Below are 17,954 nucleotides of genomic sequence, written 5' to 3'. Positions count from 1 at the left end.
TATGTGCAAATGCCTATTACATTACGTGCAAATACCTATGACATTATGTGCAAGCACCTATTACGTACGCTATGTGCAAATGCCTATTACATTATGTGCAAACATCTATAACGTTATATGCAAATACCTATGACATTATGTGCTAAACCCTATTACGTCAAGTACAAATACCTATTACATTATATGCAAACGCCTATTACGTTATGTGCAAACACCAATTACGTTATGTGCAAATGCCTACTACATTATGTGCAAACACCTATAACGTTATGTGCAAATACCTATGACATTATGTACAAACACCTATAACGTTATGTGCAAATACCTATGACATTATGTGCAACCTATTACGTTATGTGCAACCACCTATTACATTATGTGCAAACACTTATTACGTTACGTGCAAACACCTATTACGTTATTTGCAAACACCTATTACGTTATGGTAAACGCCTTTTTAACACAGATTAAAACAAAACGCATCAATACTATGTACATTGACAGTAATCGAAAATTAAGGAAATCAAAAGAATGTATGTAACATGTTAAAATCAAAATTCAACCGCATGTCTTTACGGAGAATGTGAACGGAGAATAAATTGATGCTCTCGTTCAGTTCCGCCATCTGGGTCATTATATAGGTCGCTTTAGTTTGCATATACGAAAAAACCTATTTAGTTATGGGAAAATTTATTCTCGATTCCTAGAGATCCTGCTGTTAAAGATCACTATTATAAACTACAGCGCGTATATACTAAGGCACGGAAACACAAATACAGGGAGTACAAGCAGTCATTGTTGAAGCAAATAGAAACACTGCATGAGGAAAACCCTAAGCAGTACTGGCAATTGATTGATGAACTGCAGGGCAAGGAAAAGGATGATAAGAGTGCATTGGTTGCACCATTTGATTGGTTGAATCATTTTAAAAATTTGACCGAACCAAAAGATTAGTTTAAAGAGCGACTGCAATTTTTAGAGGAAAAGATAAACATTCTTGAAAAAAGAAAGTGCTTTAATAAACTTGATAGTAGGATCTCTGAAACCGAAATATCTACTGCCTTGTCATCTTTAAAGGTTAATAAAGCAGCAGGGTTGGATAACATCTCTAACAGTATGCTAAAATATGGTCAAACCTCTTTGTTACCGTGTTTACTAAAAATTTTTAATTTTAATAATTGCCTCTCTTATGGAAAATACCCAGAACCCTGGACTACTGGTTACATATTCCCAATTCATAAAGGGAATGATGCATCTGATCCTAATAATTATAGAGGAATAACTATTACTGATGCTTTGGGGAAGCTTTTTAATAAAATTCTTGACACCCGTCTTTGCAAATTTTTAGATAAATATCAGATCATTAAAGATAGCCAAATTGGTTTCACAAAAAAAGCACGACCATCTGACCATATGTTCATACTTAAGACCATTATTGATAAATACTGTCATACTAAAGAAGGTAGAGTGTTTGCCTGTTTTGTTGATTTCCAGAAGGCCTTTGACACCGTCGTTCACCCAGGTATAAAACTCAAGTTATTAAACATCGGGCTGGGTACAAATTTTTATAATATAATTAAGAGTATGTATGCTCAGAGTAAATCGTGTATTCGATTAAAGAAAAGAGTTACAGACCTTTTTCCAACTAAGGTGGGAGTGAACCAGGGAGATAATTTGAGTCCAAATTTGTTTAAAATTTTCATAAATGACCTCCCTGATTATCTTGAAAAGTCACCTGATCCAGTCTTGGTTAACTCAAAGCCAGTTCATTGTTTATTATATGCTGACGATATTGTCATTTTTTCTTCCTCGGAAAAGGGGCTTCAGTGTAAACTTGATCAATTAAATCATTATTGTAAAGATTGGTGTATGAAAATTAATCTAAATAAAACTAAGGTGATGGTATTTAACAAGGCAGGCAGGCATATAAAACATAATTTTTATTTTAATGACATGTTGATAGATTGTGTTCAACATTGTAAATATTTAGGTATAACGTTTAGTGCATCAGGATCTTTTTCCTTTGCTCAGAAAGAATTATACAATAAGGCACTGAAAGCATACTACAAGCTACGAAAGGACTTCTTGTCACTGAATCCAAATATCAAAAACAGCCTCCACGTATTTGATCATACAATTAAACCCATTCTTTTGTATAGTTCGGAAATTTGGGGCTTTTTTAATCCCTTCAAAAAAAAAAAAAAATTCTCAGACTTCTACAGTTGATCAAGCCTATCCTAAACTTCTTTCTGAAAGATTACATATGAAATTTTGTAAACTATTACTAGGTGTGGGGAAAAGAGCAACAAACTTTGCCACTCTTTCAGAACTTGGGTGATCCTTTACATTTTGATATCACCAAATCTATGATCAGATACTGGCACCGGCTTGAAAATTTTGGTTCATCCTTTCCATTACTAAAAGATGCATATAGAGTCAAAGCTATTTTTTGAATCAAAAATTCCCTCTTGGTATGGATCTTTAAACTATTTGCCAAAAAAAATTAATAGGGTTGACAGTCTAGCCTTTGCAAGCAACTTTAGATTCAAAATTTTAATTAAAAAGTTTTTTTTTATCAGCACTATGAAATGCAGTGGAGAAAACAAATGCTCAATTGTGCTGATGGGAAGCTTTGTAGCTATAGCACTTTTAAGACTCATTTTGGTCTTGAAAGATATCTTACTTTATTACAATCACCTGAGCAGAGGAGAAATTACACTCGATTGCGTATTTCTTCTCAAAGACTAAGGATTGAACAAGGTCGCTATCAGGGTACTCTCCGACAAGACAGAATATGTCTCAGGTGCACCTCAAATGAAGTTGATGATGAAAAACATTTTTTATTTTCGTGTACTTCATCTCAAGATAAGAGAAATTGTTTAAATTCCACTATTAACTCACTATGCCCAAACTTTACGCATTTGATTCCTAGCCAAAAACTGATATGGCTCCTTAATGTAGAGAATCTTGATATCTGTCTGTGAGTTGGTTGATGAAGACAATATATAACTTGAAAGATAAATATTTAAATCAGGCTTTCTGCACTAGGCACGAAGTTGTCATGGTGGGGGTACAGGACACATCGTATAAGTTCTATTACCTTTCTGTTTGTGATATTTTTTTTATTAAACCGGTAATATTTTATCTTTTCGTAATATGTGCACTTTGGCATATCAATTAGCATTGTCCCTTGGTGCCTCTTGCAGTTGTGTCACTTTAAATAGTACTGACTCATCTGCACAAGGCACGAGGATGACATACCAGTTATGTGCAACTTCTTACAATATCTTACCATATCATTAATCATGTTAATGTCCCGATACACATTTTAATATGCACCGTCCCTTGGTGCCTTCTGCAGTTAAGCTAGATATATTTAGCCTACTCACAGATTTCTTTTTTGTTACTTTCTAGAGGTGTGCCTGAGACGAAGGTTTTATATATACTCCTATATGTATACGAATATGTGAAAACTGTTATGATTGTAACTATGTATACTGTATTGTTTATTATATTTGTAAAAATAATATTATAATGATATTATATTATGCTCCTTGTGAGCCCATTTGATGGAAATAAAGCATCTTCTATATGGAACGCCGTAACTGTCTTATAGTGTAAATATTTAATGTGTTTTGTCGCTTTGTCTTTAAGTCCTGTCATTTCTTCTTTAAGTTATGTGTAAGTGCCTTTATTTCCTGACACTGCATCTCTGCGTTATGTCAAATTAGTTCTTTGTTTTGTCAAACAATTGTATGATATGTCATTGCTATTCTTTGTTGTGTGCAATATGCACTACATTATGTTGTAACTACTGTATATTCTGTGAATACCTCTAAACTTTATGATCAACCACCTTTACGTTCTTTCACATTTCCTCTATGTTTTGTCTACTCGTCCTTTAAGTAAGTCAGTTAATAATTGCGTCCTGTCTCAAATGTGATTGTTGTGTTGAATGTTCCAACCGTTTTGTTTTGATACATCTTTGTTCTATGAAAACCTCATGATGTTATATTCTAATGGCTTTATGTTGTGTTTAAACATATGTATCTTCTGTGAAAAATATAATATAGCGTGGTATAGCTTATATGCGTTTTTTCCAAACAATTGATACTTTCTGTTCACATTCAAGATGTCATGTGGATCTACTGGTATGTTATGTGCAAACACGTATTACATTATGTGCAAACACTTATAACGTTATGTGCAAACACTTATAACGTTATGTGCAAATGCCTATTACAGTATGTGCAAACACCTATAACGTTATGTGCAAATGCCTATTACATTATGTGCAAACATCTATTACGTTATGTGCAAATGCCTATTACATTATGTGCAAACACCTATAACGTAATGTGCAAATACCTATGACATTATGTGCAAGCACCTATTACGCTATGTGCAAATGCCTATTACATTATGTGCAAACAGCTATAACGTTATATGAAAATACCTATGACATTATGTGCTAAACCCTATTACGTCAAGTACAAATACCTATTACATTATATGCAAACGCCTATTACGTTATGTGCAAACACCTATTACGTTATGTGCAAATGCCTATTACATTTTGTGCAAACACCTATAACGTTATATGCAATTACATATGAAATTATGTACAAACACCTATAACGTTATGTGTAAATACCTATGACATTATGTGCAAACACCTATTACATTATGTGCAAACACTTATTACGTTACGTGCAAACACCTATTACGTTATGTGCAAACACCTATTACGTTATGGTAAACGCCTTTTTAACACAGATTAAAACAAAACGCATCAATACTATATACATTTACAGTAATCGAAAATTAAGGAAATCAAAAGATTGTAACATTTTAAAATCAAAATCCAACCGCATTTCTTTACTGAGAATGTGAACGGAGAATAAATTGATGCTCTCGTTCAATTCCGTCTTGTGAAATCACGACCCATTTAAAGATTTCATGGCAAAATCAGTACCTATTCATATATTCCTCAGATCTCAGATATCACATATTCATTTTCATAGATTTTAACCTGATTTTAAACGATAAATCAAGATTTGTACAAAAATATAATCGAAAGATGAAATTTACGGACCCATTGACATATCATCTTGGTGAAATCGCAACCCATTGATATATATTTGAATATAAAAAAAAGTGACCCATTCCAGCGGCAAATATGTATATACCTTCATATAGGAAAGGACCCCCCCCCCCCCCGCAGCCTCCTCCCCTCCGGTGAACATTTTGGCGAGTTATTATATGAACTATGACGGACAAGTGGACTGTGTTACTCTATAGTATAAAAGCAAAATGAAAAACCATAAACAACCAAAAACAAATTAAAAAAAGAAAGATTTCTCGCAAAAAAGTGACCCATTCCAGCGGCACATATGTATATACCTTCATATAGGAGAACCCTTGTAGTTCCTGATGAAATGTAAATTATTAGCTTATAGTTATTTTTTGAGTTCATGGTATTGTTTTGAAATTTCATCTAGTTGTTCACCCTTGTGTCGTCCGTGATATGATTATAGAATTAAAGCATATCTGGATAAAACATTAGAATAAAGGTCCCTTTTTGAAAGATAACTCGGTAAAATCCTACTTTTAATTTTGGATGTCTATACTTTATCCTGGTAAATGTTTTGCGGTAGTTTCCAAGAAGTGCAGCCGGAAGGAACAATAACAATTCCCATTGTTTCTCCCGACTGCGACCTCGGACTAGAAATTTAACGGGTGGAAGGATAATTTAGATTTTAAGATTATTGATTATTAGCGAATAAGAATTGAATATGGTCCCTATATTACCCTCCTGGTAGGCTATTCTAGCGAGAAACGTGTGCCAGTTTCATGCTACCAATGCAATGACGTCTCCCACGATTGATGTAGCAGATAACGAATCCTTTAAAGAATTTAGATTTTTATTGCCGTTCATTTCCCATAACAATCGTGTATATTAGTCTGAATAACATTCCAAAGACATACTGGTATTTAGTGATTCCTTCGTCTTTGACGAGGAAAAAAAAAAACTTTCTGTCATCAGAGGCGTATTGAGACGGGGGGCCACGTGGTCCGCCCCCTCTTATCTGGGACTTTTTTTTTTTAATTAACAGGGAGTTTTGGCAAAATTTGGTATTCTTGATTCTTAATAAGAAATGTGCAAGAAAAGCAGAAGGGTATATTAAAAAGCTTGAAATTCTTTAAAATCTTTTTTTCATATTGAAAACTGCCCTATCTGTAATCCACAAAAATGACACATACACACAATTCCTCTAAATGATATGTGTTATCAGCTTTGTATCACCTTCACTGGTCATACTCGCTATTAAATCCCGCAAACTGAAATTCCGGATAATGACTTTGATCCACCCGTATATGGTCAAGTAACTGTCCGAGGCGTGTCATGAAGAACGATAAAAAAATACATATTCTATCTAATTGTCATTGTTTTCTACCAAACGGTATCTTTTTTTTTTATAAAAGTGTTGTATCGTTTCTTTTGTTGACTATAGGAATAAGAAGATGTGTGTGAATGTCAATACGACAACTCTCCACAAGAGACCAAATCACACTGAAATTAACAACTGTAGGTCACCGTACGTATGCGCCAGTAATCAACAATGAGTAAAACCGATACCGCATAGTCAGCTAGTATATTTATTTTTTTGACCCCAATTCATTTTTCCACCAGTTTTTAGAAAAAAGTTAAGTTAAATAAACCGCTCATATATAATCAAGACATTTTTCGACCGTTGTTGATATGATTTTATCTTTTTGTTCATCATTTCAACGAATATTGATGATTAAATTTGAAACATCTACGTACTTTTCCGAACGGAGAGTCATAAATTTAATAAATATCATTGCCGGATACGGTATTAACGGTTACCTTCAATGCGTTAAGTTATGAACGCGAATGGTTTGATAAATTTAGGCAAATTTTCATATAAGGGATTTGCTCCACATCTGAGAATCTGACTTTAAAGTATATAATTTTCATACAAATATATTCTATTGGATCTACATGTAATCATTCTATAATATACATTGTTTTGACAGTTTCCGTTAAATATTGCCAACTTTAGAAATACCGGTCCCCCTTTTCTCGGTTGCCGTTAAAGTGTTGAAAAAAAATATTAATAGCTAGCGAGGCATTTAGTCCATATGATTCAATCCAAAATTATCCTAAAAAGGCGGAATCTCTTTAAAATTGATGAAATCTTGATCGACTTGAAATCGACGAAATAGTTTGTGATAATTCTTTTAAAAAATGCATCCATTTAACGAAACGAAACGAAAAGAAAGACAGACTCTAAAGACGAAAGGGAAGGCTTTAATTCTTATTTCATTTTCTTGCTACTGATTATAGATTAAGGATGTTCGCTTGTCATGTTTTGGAAATGTTTGGAATCCTCTTGTTTTATCCGTTTAAATACCATAAAAAAATTTGCTCGCTTACTTCCAGTTTTCTTATCAAAATCTTTTACATGTACAATATTGAATTGACATGTTTTAGTTCTCAAAAAGTTTTATAATATAATAAGAATAATAAGAAATTTGTAAAAAAATATTAAATCCTTGTTATATTTTAATACTTTTTGAGAACTAAAACGTGTCAATGATAAAGATATCAAAATGAAGAGAGAACACACGGACCAATTTTTTTTTTGGATCTTTTTGTTCCTTTATCAATCTCCTATCAATAAATAACAGGGTAATGAAAAGCTTGTTATTTTGAAACTGAGAAGCGAGAATCTTTTTTTTGGGTTCTATATTTATTACATGAATATATATCAAAAAGGTGATCAATGGTATAGGTATGGGTGATTTCTCAGTCAATAACCAGTAGCGGAACCATAATTTTTTGAATGGGGGGGGGGGGGGGGGGGGAGGCACTACTTTTTTTTTATTCTATAAGCAGTTGTATTAGGGGGGCTCGGACAAAATTTTGCCAAAACTCCGTTAATTTAAAAAAAAAAAAATTCCCAGATAAGAGGGGGCGGGCCATCTGGCCCCCCATATCAATACGCCTCTGATGACAGATATGTTTTTTCCCCTCGTCTTCTTCGTCAGGACGGAGGAATCACTAAATACCAGACTATGTCTTTGGAATGTTATTCAGAATAATATAGACGACTATTATGGAAAATGAATGGCAATAAAATCTAAATTCTTTAAAGGATTCCTTATCTGCTACATCAATCGTGTGGATGATGTCATTGCATTGGTAGCATTAAACTGACACACGATTCTCGCTAGAATAGCCTACCGGGAGGGTAATTTAGGGACCATATTCAACTCTTATTCGCCAATAATCAATAATCTTAAAATACTAAATTATCCTTCCACCCGTTATATTTCTAGTCCGGGGTGCAGTCGGGAGAAACAACGGGAATTGTTATTGGTCCTTCCGGCTGCACTTCTTGGAAACTACCGCAAAACATTTACCAGGATAAAGTATAGACATCCAAAATTAAAAGTAGGATTTTACCGAGTAATCTTTCAAAAAGGGGACCTTTATTCTAATGCTTTATCCAGATATGCTTTAAATCTATAATCATATCACGGACGACACAAGGGTGAACAACTAGATGAAATTTCAAAACAATACCATGAACTCAAGAAATAACTATAAGTTAATAATTTACATTTCATTAGGAACTATAAGGATTCTCCTATATGAAGGTATATACATATGTGCCGCTGGAATGGGTCACTTTTTTGATACGTCAAATGTATCAACGGGTTGCGATTTCACCAAAGTAATATGTCAATGGGTCAGTTATTTTCATCTTACGATTAGAGTTTTGTACACATCTTGATTTATCGTTTAAAATCAAGTTAAAATCTTAAAAAAATGAGTATGTGATGTCTGAGGAATATATGATCGACTTGAAATCGACGAAATAGTTTGTGATAATTCTTTTAAAAAATGCATCCATTTAACGAAACGAAACGAAAAGAAAGACAGACTCTAAAGACGAAAGGGAAGGCTTTAATTCTTATTTCATTTTCTTGCTACTGATTATAGATTAAGGATGTTCGCTTGTCATGTTTTGGAAATGTTTGGAATCCTCTTGTTTTATCCGTTTAAATACCATAAAAAAATTTGCTCGCTTACTCCCAGTTTTCTTATCAAAATCTTTTACATGTACAATATTGAATTGACATGTTTTAGTTCTCAAAAAGTTTTATAATATAATAAGAATAATAAGAAATTTGTAAAAAAATATTAAATCCTTGTTATATTTTAATACTTTTTGAGAACTAAAACGTGTCAATGATAAAGATATCAAAATGAAGAGAGAACACACGGACCAATTTTTTTTTTGGATCTTTTTGTTCCTTTATCAATCTCCTATCAATAAATAACAGGGTAATGAAAAGCTTGTTATTTTGAAACTGAGAAGCGAGAATCTTTTTTTTGGGTTCTATATTTATTACATGAATATATATCAAAAAGGTGATCAATGGTATAGGTATGGGTGATTTCTCAGTCAATAACCAGTAGCGGAACCATAATTTTTTGAATGGGGGGGGGGGGGGGGGGGGGGGGAGGGCACTACTTTTTTTTTATTCTATAAGCAGTTGTATTAGGGGGGCTCGGACAAAATTTTGCCAAAACTCCGTTAATTTAAAAAAAAAAAATTCCCAGATAAGAGGGGGCGGGCCATCTGGCCCCCCATATCAATACGCCTCTGATGACAGATATGTTTTTTCCCCTCGTCTTCTTCGTCAGGACGGAGGAATCACTAAATACCAGACTATGTCTTTGGAATGTTATTCAGAATAATATAGACGACTATTATGGAAAATGAATGGCAATAAAATCTAAATTCTTTAAAGGATTCCTTATCTGCTACATCAATCGTGTGGATGATGTCATTGCATTGGTAGCATTAAACTGACACACGATTCTCGCTAGAATAGCCTACCGGGAGGGTAATTTAGGGACCATATTCAACTCTTATTCGCCAATAATCAATAATCTTAAAATACTAAATTATCCTTCCACCCGTTATATTTCTAGTCCGGGGTGCAGTCGGGAGAAACAACGGGAATTGTTATTGGTCCTTCCGGCTGCACTTCATGGAAACTACCGCAAAACATTTACCAGGATAAAGTATAGACATCCAAAATTAAAAGTAGGATTTTACCGAGTAATCTTTCAAAAAGGGGACCTTTATTCTAATGCTTTATCCAGATATGCTTTAAATCTATAATCATATCACGGACGACACAAGGGTGAACAACTAGATGAAATTTCAAAACAATACCATGAACTCAAGAAATAACTATAAGTTAATAATTTACATTTCATTAGGAACTATAAGGATTCTCCTATATGAAGGTATATACATATGTGCCGCTGGAATGGGTCACTTTTTTGATACGTCAAATGTATCAACGGGTTGCGATTTCACCAAAGTAATATGTCAATGGGTCAGTTATTTTCATCTTACGATTAGAGTTTTGTACACATCTTGATTTATCGTTTAAAATCAAGTTAAAATCTTAAAAAAATGAGTATGTGATGTCTGAGGAATATATGATCGACTTGAAATCGACGAAATAGTTTGTGATAATTCTTTTAAAAAATGCATCCATTTAACGAAACGAAACGAAAAGAAAGACAGACTCTAAAGACGAAAGGGAAGGCTTTAATTCTTATTTCATTTTCTTGCTACTGATTATAGATTAAGGATGTTCGCTTGTCATGTTTTGGAAATGTTTGGAATCCTCTTGTTTTATCCGTTTAAATACCATAAAAAAATTTGCTCGCTTACTCCCAGTTTTCTTATCAAAATCTTTTACATGTACAATATTGAATTGACATGTTTTAGTTCTCAAAAAGTTTTATAATATAATAAGAATAATAAGAAATTTGTAAAAAAATATTAAATCCTTGTTATATTTTAATACTTTTTGAGAACTAAAACGTGTCAATGATAAAGATATCAAAATGAAGAGAGAACATTTTCCCGCTAAAATATCATTGGCTAATATCTGGAAAACAAACACACGGACCAATATTTTTTTTGGATCTTTTTGTTCCTTTATCAATCTCCTATCAATAAATAACAGGGTAATGAAAAGCTTGTTATTTTGAAACTGAGAAGCGAGAATCTTTTTTTTGGGTTCTATAATTATTACATGAATATATATCAAAAAGGTGATCAATGGTATAGGTATGGGTGATTTCTCAGTCAATAACCAGTAGCGGAACCATAATTTTTTGAATGGGGGGGGGGGGGGGGGGGGGGGGAGGGCACTACTTTTTTTTTATTCTATAAGCAGTTGTATTAGGGGGGCTCGGACAAAATTTTGCCAAAACTCCCTGTTAATTTAAAAAAAAAAAATTCCCAGATAAGAGGGGGCGGGCCATCTGGCCCCCCATATCAATACGCCTCTGATGACAGATATGTTTTTTCCCCTCGTCTTCTTCGTCAGGACGGAGGAATCACTAAATACCAGACTATGTCTTTGGAATGTTATTCAGAATAATATAGACGACTATTATGGAAAATGAATGGCAATAAAATCTAAATTCTTTAAAGGATTCCTTATCTGCTACATCAATCGTGTGGATGATGTCATTGCATTGGTAGCATTAAACTGACACACAATTCTCGCTAGAATAGCCTACCGGGAGGGTAATTTAGGGACCATATTCAACTCTTATTCGCCAATAATCAATAATCTTAAAATACTAAATTATCCTTCCACCCGTTATATTTCTAGTCCGGGGTGCAGTCGGGAGAAACAACGGGAATTGTTATTGGTCCTTCCGGCTGCACTTCTTGGAAACTACCGCAAAACATTTACCAGGATAAAGTATAGACATCCAAAATTAAAAGTAGGATTTTACCGAGTAATCTTTCAAAAAGGGGACCTTTATTCTAATGCTTTATCCAGATATGCTTTAAATCTATAATCATATCACGGACGACACAAGGGTGAACAACTAGATGAAATTTCAAAACAATACCATGAACTCAAGAAATAACTAGAAGTTAATAATTTACATTTCATTAGGAACTATAAGGATTCTCCTATATGAAGGTATATACATATGTGCCGCTGGAATGGGTCACTTTTTTGATACGTCAAATGTATCAACGGGTTGCGATTTCACCAAGGTAATATGTCAATGGGTCAGTTATTTTCATCTTACGATTAGAGTTTTGTACACATCTTGATTTATCGTTTAAAATCAAGTTAAAATCTTAAAAAAATGAGTATGTGATGTCTGAGGAATATATGAATGGGTACTGATTTTGCCATGAAATATTTTTATGGGTCGTGATTTCACAAGTCTTCAATATATGAACGGGGGTGTTTATGAAATACCTGCTGCACCCAAAAACTCATGTTGAGACCCCCCTCCGTGAATATGTTAAACAGTATTACTAAAACTTTATTGAGGAATGAGGTATGCTAAACATAGTATGCATATACACGTATATGTACATGTTTTATGAATTTAAGGCGCAGTTATATATTTATATATATAAGTAACCCGCCTTCCAAAACTATATGTATAAAGTATACATGTGTACATGCAAACTAAAGCGATCTATATAATGACCCGGTTGGCGGACGTGAAAGAGAGCATCAATTTATTCTCCGTTCACATTCTCAGTAAAGAAATGCGGTTGGATTTTGTTTTTAACGTATAACATTCTTTTGATTTCCTTAATTTTCGATTATTGTAAATGTATATATCATTGATGCCTTTTGTTTTAATCTGTGTTAAAAAGGCATTTACCATAACGTTATAGGTGTTTGCACATAACGTTATAGGTGTTTGCCATTAACGTAATAGTTGTTTGCATATAATGTAATAGGTGTTTGCACATAACATTAAAGGTGTTTGCACATAATGTAATATGTGTTTGCACATAACGTAATAGGTGTTTGCACATAACATAAAAGGTGTTTGCACATAAAGTAATAGGTATTTGCACATAATGTCATAGGTATTTGCACATATCGTAATAGGTGTTTGCGCATAATGTAATAGGCATTTGCACATAACGTATTAGGTGTTTGCACATAATGCAATACGTGTTTGCACATAACGTACCAGAAGATTCACATGACATATTGAATGTTAGCACAAAGTATCTGTTGTTTGGCAAAACGTATATAAGCTATACCATGATATGTATTTTTTTTTCACAGAAGATACATATGTATAACCACAACATAAAGCCATTAAAATATAATATCATGAGGTTTTCATAGAACAAAGGTGTATTAAAACAAAGCGTTTAGACCATTCAACATAACAATCACATTTGAGACGGGTCGTAATTATTAACTGACTTACTTAAAGGACGAGTAGACACAACATAGAGTAAAATGTGAAAGAACGTAAAGGTGGTTGATCATAAAGTTTAAATGAATTCACAGAATATACAGTAGTTACAAAATAGTGTAAAGCATATTGCACACAACAAAGAACAGCAATGACATATCATACAATTATTTGACAAAATTAATAATTAATTTGACATAACACAGAGATGCAGTGTCAGGAAATAAAGGCACTTACACATCACATAAAGAAGAAATGACAGGACGTAAAGACAAAGCGACAAAACACATTAAATATTTACACTATAAGACAGTTACGGCGTTCCATAATAGAATACAACATGTTCTTTATTTAAAAAGTGCCAATACTTATATTGAATCTCAAAACATCAAACATATCTAGATCTGGAGTTGCGGCTTAAGTAAGTCATACTAAAAACTTTATAAATTATGGAAAGATCAGACCAAAACTGACGTTTTTACACAAAATATGTATAATCAAGGGATCATTACTATCTACTTTATAACGTGATGTGCCAAACACAAGTCATTTTGTCATAATTTGAGTAAAATCACATCTTTTCTTAAACTCAATGTTAAAATTTGTTTTCCCCTATTCAAATGGAAACAACCTATTTTTTTCACTTCCCATCTGAAACTATTCACGCAAAAACTTGACGGGGTGGACAGGGTGTCCCTGATTCTCATCTCCTTACGCCCAACACTAACTTCCCTCCTAATACCCCCACTTCCATCGCCCTTACTCCTAGACGAAAATCGGTCAAACACATTTTCCCAGAATATCCCTATTTGTATAAAAAATGAAATAACAAAAGTACAAGGAAAATTAAAAACCGAAAGTCCCTTATCAAATAGCAAAATCAAAAGCTCAAACACATCAAACGAATGGAAAACAACTGTCATATTCCTGATTTGGTACAGGCATTTCATTATGTAGAAAATGGTGGATTAAACCTGGTTTTATAGCTAGCTAAACCTCTCACTTGTATGACAGTCGCACAAAATACCATTATATTGACAACAATGTGTGAACAAAACAAACAGACATCTTTTGAACTCAGATTTACTGTGCATTATGCTGTGTGTTTGTTTATTCTACATTGGCTAGAGGTAAATAGGGAGGGTTGAGATCTCACAAAACATGTTTAACCCCGCCGAATTTTTACGCCTGTCCGAAGTCACTCTGACCATTGTTAGTCTTGTATGTTTTTTAAATTTCGGTTCATTTACCAAGACCTTGTGGATAAATATTCCGTATCAACTTCACAAATAATACATGATGGTCTTGAAGTATAGATTCTAAGTACTGACGTAGTTTATTATCTCAATGTCACGTGTTATAGTGTTCTTTTATTTGCCTTTGTAAATCATTAACCTTTATTTTTTAGTCCATTTTTTGGAATATTCTTTTGGCGTAGCTAGGTATTTATACATCCCGCCATTGTGTTATTATGCTATGTTCAATATTTGTATTCTTGTCTTTCATTTTTTGCTTATGTGCTTTGTCTATATGCCATTTTGTTTTTCTTTGTTGACATATTTTGTTTGTTTTGTTAAAGTGATTAATATTGTGTTGACTGCTGTACCCCTATTTTTGACATTTTTACCTATTATGTCTGTTTTTTGTTGTTGTTCGCACATTGTTGTCAATATAATGGAATTTTATGCGACTGTCGTACAAGTGAGAGGTTTAGCTAGCTATAAAACCAGGTTTAATCCACCATTTTCTACATTATGAAATACCTGTCCGAAGTCAGGAATATGACAGTTGTTTTCCATTCGTTTGATATGTTTGAGCTTTTGATTTTGCCATTTGATAAGGGACTTTCCGATTTGAATTTTCCTTGGAGTACGGTTTTTTTTTATTTTACTTTTTTATATGTTTTGGAGTTCAGTGTGACGTCCATTTTCTCTGAACTAGTACACATTTTTGTTTAGGGGTCAGCTGAAGCCCGCTTCTGGGTGCGGGATTTTCTTGCTGTATTGAAGACCCATTGGTGGACTTGGGATTTTTTCAGCTCTTTGGTCGGGTTGTTCTCTTTTTCACACATTCCCCGTTTCAATTCTCAATTATAGACATAATATGTAAAAATGTCAAAAATAGGGGTACAGCAGTGAACATGGTGTTATAATCTTAATCACTCTAAAACAAACAAATGTTTCAACAAAGAAAAACAAAATAGCATATAGACAAAGCACATAAGCAAAAATGAAAGACAAGAATAAAAAAATGACCACAGCACAATAACACAAAGGCGGGATGTATAAATAACGGGTCACGCCAAACAGGATATTCACAAAAATGGACTAAACAGTAAAGGTTAATAAGTGGCAAAGAAAGACAAATAAAAGAACACTATAACACGTAGTTAAGATGATAAACAACGTCAGTACCTAGAATATTTACTCTAAGACCATCATGTATTATTTGTGAAGTTGATACAGAATATTTATCAACAAGGTCTTGGTATCTTCCGATGAACTTTTTTAGAATAAGGACGCGACATTCTTTTACACAACCCTGGTTCATCAACTTTCTGCTCAGACAATGGTGACGTTTTATAAAGACTGAGAAGCAGCTGCAAGCTCTTGAATACCGAATGAGTTGGGAAATGCATATCCCATATGCAGATGAAGTTGGTATATTGCTACTAAGGTGGAGGAGATTGATAATTTCAAAATTCAAATCGTCTTGTTTGTCATAGATTCTGGTACTGAGATGACCGCTTATGTCAAAATCGAATTATAGTATAAAAATGAGGCCGAGGAAGCCGTGTCTGTTGTTTCTTTAATTTCTAGTTCTTGGGGATATATTAATGGAACCGAATCAGAAATGTTTGGATTGTTAATGGAAAGAACATCATCAATATATCTGAATGTGAAATTAAATGATCTGGCTTCTTTGTATGCCATTTATATGTCAACATAAGTATATTTGTTCCTTCTAACAGAGATTCTTCTGGAATTAATGTTATAAACAAAGTATACTATTTGTTCCTGTTGGATTAAATATTATATACATATACCATTCTTTTCTTTGTTTCTTTATACCATGTGACTTTACCTATTTGAAAATTAAAGGACACCATTGAAAATGATCATCACTTTATAGTTTTGATTATAGATTTTATATCATTTTATAAGTAAACTTACTTATATTCATAGATGATTTTGGAAATGAAAGTTATTATTACTAGATCTTTTTAATTTTTTGTTATTTTGTCTTTGATTTATTAAGGTTCATGTGGACCCTTGGTCTAAAATGGCAGTGTTTTCACCTGAAAATTTACTTTGAGTACAGACAAACCTGTGTATCTGGAAATGATTTAAGGCATAGCTTGCCCTAGATTGATTAAATGCAGATGCATTTTATGTTCTAGAAAATCAAAAACTTAAACTGGATATTGCTTGCAGTGCACTTTTTTTCGTTCCTACACGGTGCTAAAATAAACAAAGATGGGAAAAGGGTTGAGGACTTCCCCGTAGGTAATAATTGGAGTGAGCTGTATTGATTGAGATGGACATTAGACACGGCTGTCATTCGGTATATCGAGAAAAATGATCGTGAAAGAATAAGTAACGGTGGTCAAGCATTGTGATTCGACCGTGAAAGATCTGGTATATTATCGTGAAGTAAATTTTATCGAGAAACATGCAACGTCAGTACATAATCTAATTTAATCAATTATAATGACAAATATTGGAAAAATAAAACTGTCTGTCAAAATGGTTCAACAGTATGATCATTATCCAAGAAAAATCAAGTTTTAAAAGTACACTGTTTTTGCAATACTACAAAGGTAGATTGCTCATTGAAATTTCAGAGAAACAAAAATGTAAACAAACCTGATCTTTTTCGAATTTTTAATGCATAAACTACTTTTTTCTTAAAAATATCGTTCAATATTACTGTTTTAACTAGTTCCAAAAGTTATTTTGATTTAGTTTAATCAAAAACTTTGCAAAAATAGTAATATTTGTAAAAAAATTCAGTACAGCATTTTGATAGTGAAAAAGATCGTGAAAGATCTGTTGCCACTTATTCGTTATTGCTAATTGGGTGAGCGGACATAATTGGTTAACGTGACAATATCTGGGACCCAGCAACCAAAACTGTGCAAACATACATCACAGACATTCAACACAACTGAATTTAACGTCCAAGCACACTTACAATTAAATGAAACAAAGACGCCAAAAAAAACATATTTTTTAGTTGATAATGCAGTCAGTATGATAAAACATCATTACAGAGCCCCTTCAGTGTCATGTCAATATGAACATTTTCGTTTGCCGGAGATTTAATCTGGTTTGCACGACTTTGAAACTCTAGCGCATGACTTTCAAACTTGTGCACATGACTTTCAAACTGGCGCGTACGACTTTCAAAATGGTGCGCAAGACTTTCAAAAATGGTGAGCACGACCTTCAAAATAGTGCGCATATCTTGGAACTCGTGCACACCAGTTTGAAAGACGTGAGCACCAGTTTGAAAGTCGTGCGCACCAGTTTCAAAGTCGAGCGCAGGAGTTTTGAAATGTCATGCGCACGAGATTAAACAGTCGTGCGCACGATTTTTCAAACTAGTGTTCACTAGATTAAATCTCCGG

The sequence above is a fragment of the Mytilus californianus genome, unplaced genomic scaffold (genome assembly GCF_021869535.1).
Source record: "Mytilus californianus isolate M0D057914Y unplaced genomic scaffold, xbMytCali1.0.p SCAF_2, whole genome shotgun sequence".
Taxonomy (NCBI): Eukaryota; Metazoa; Mollusca; class Bivalvia; order Mytilida; family Mytilidae; genus Mytilus; species Mytilus californianus.
The sequence above is the reverse complement of the archived record's forward strand: the minus strand, read 5'-3'. Positions refer to the sequence as shown.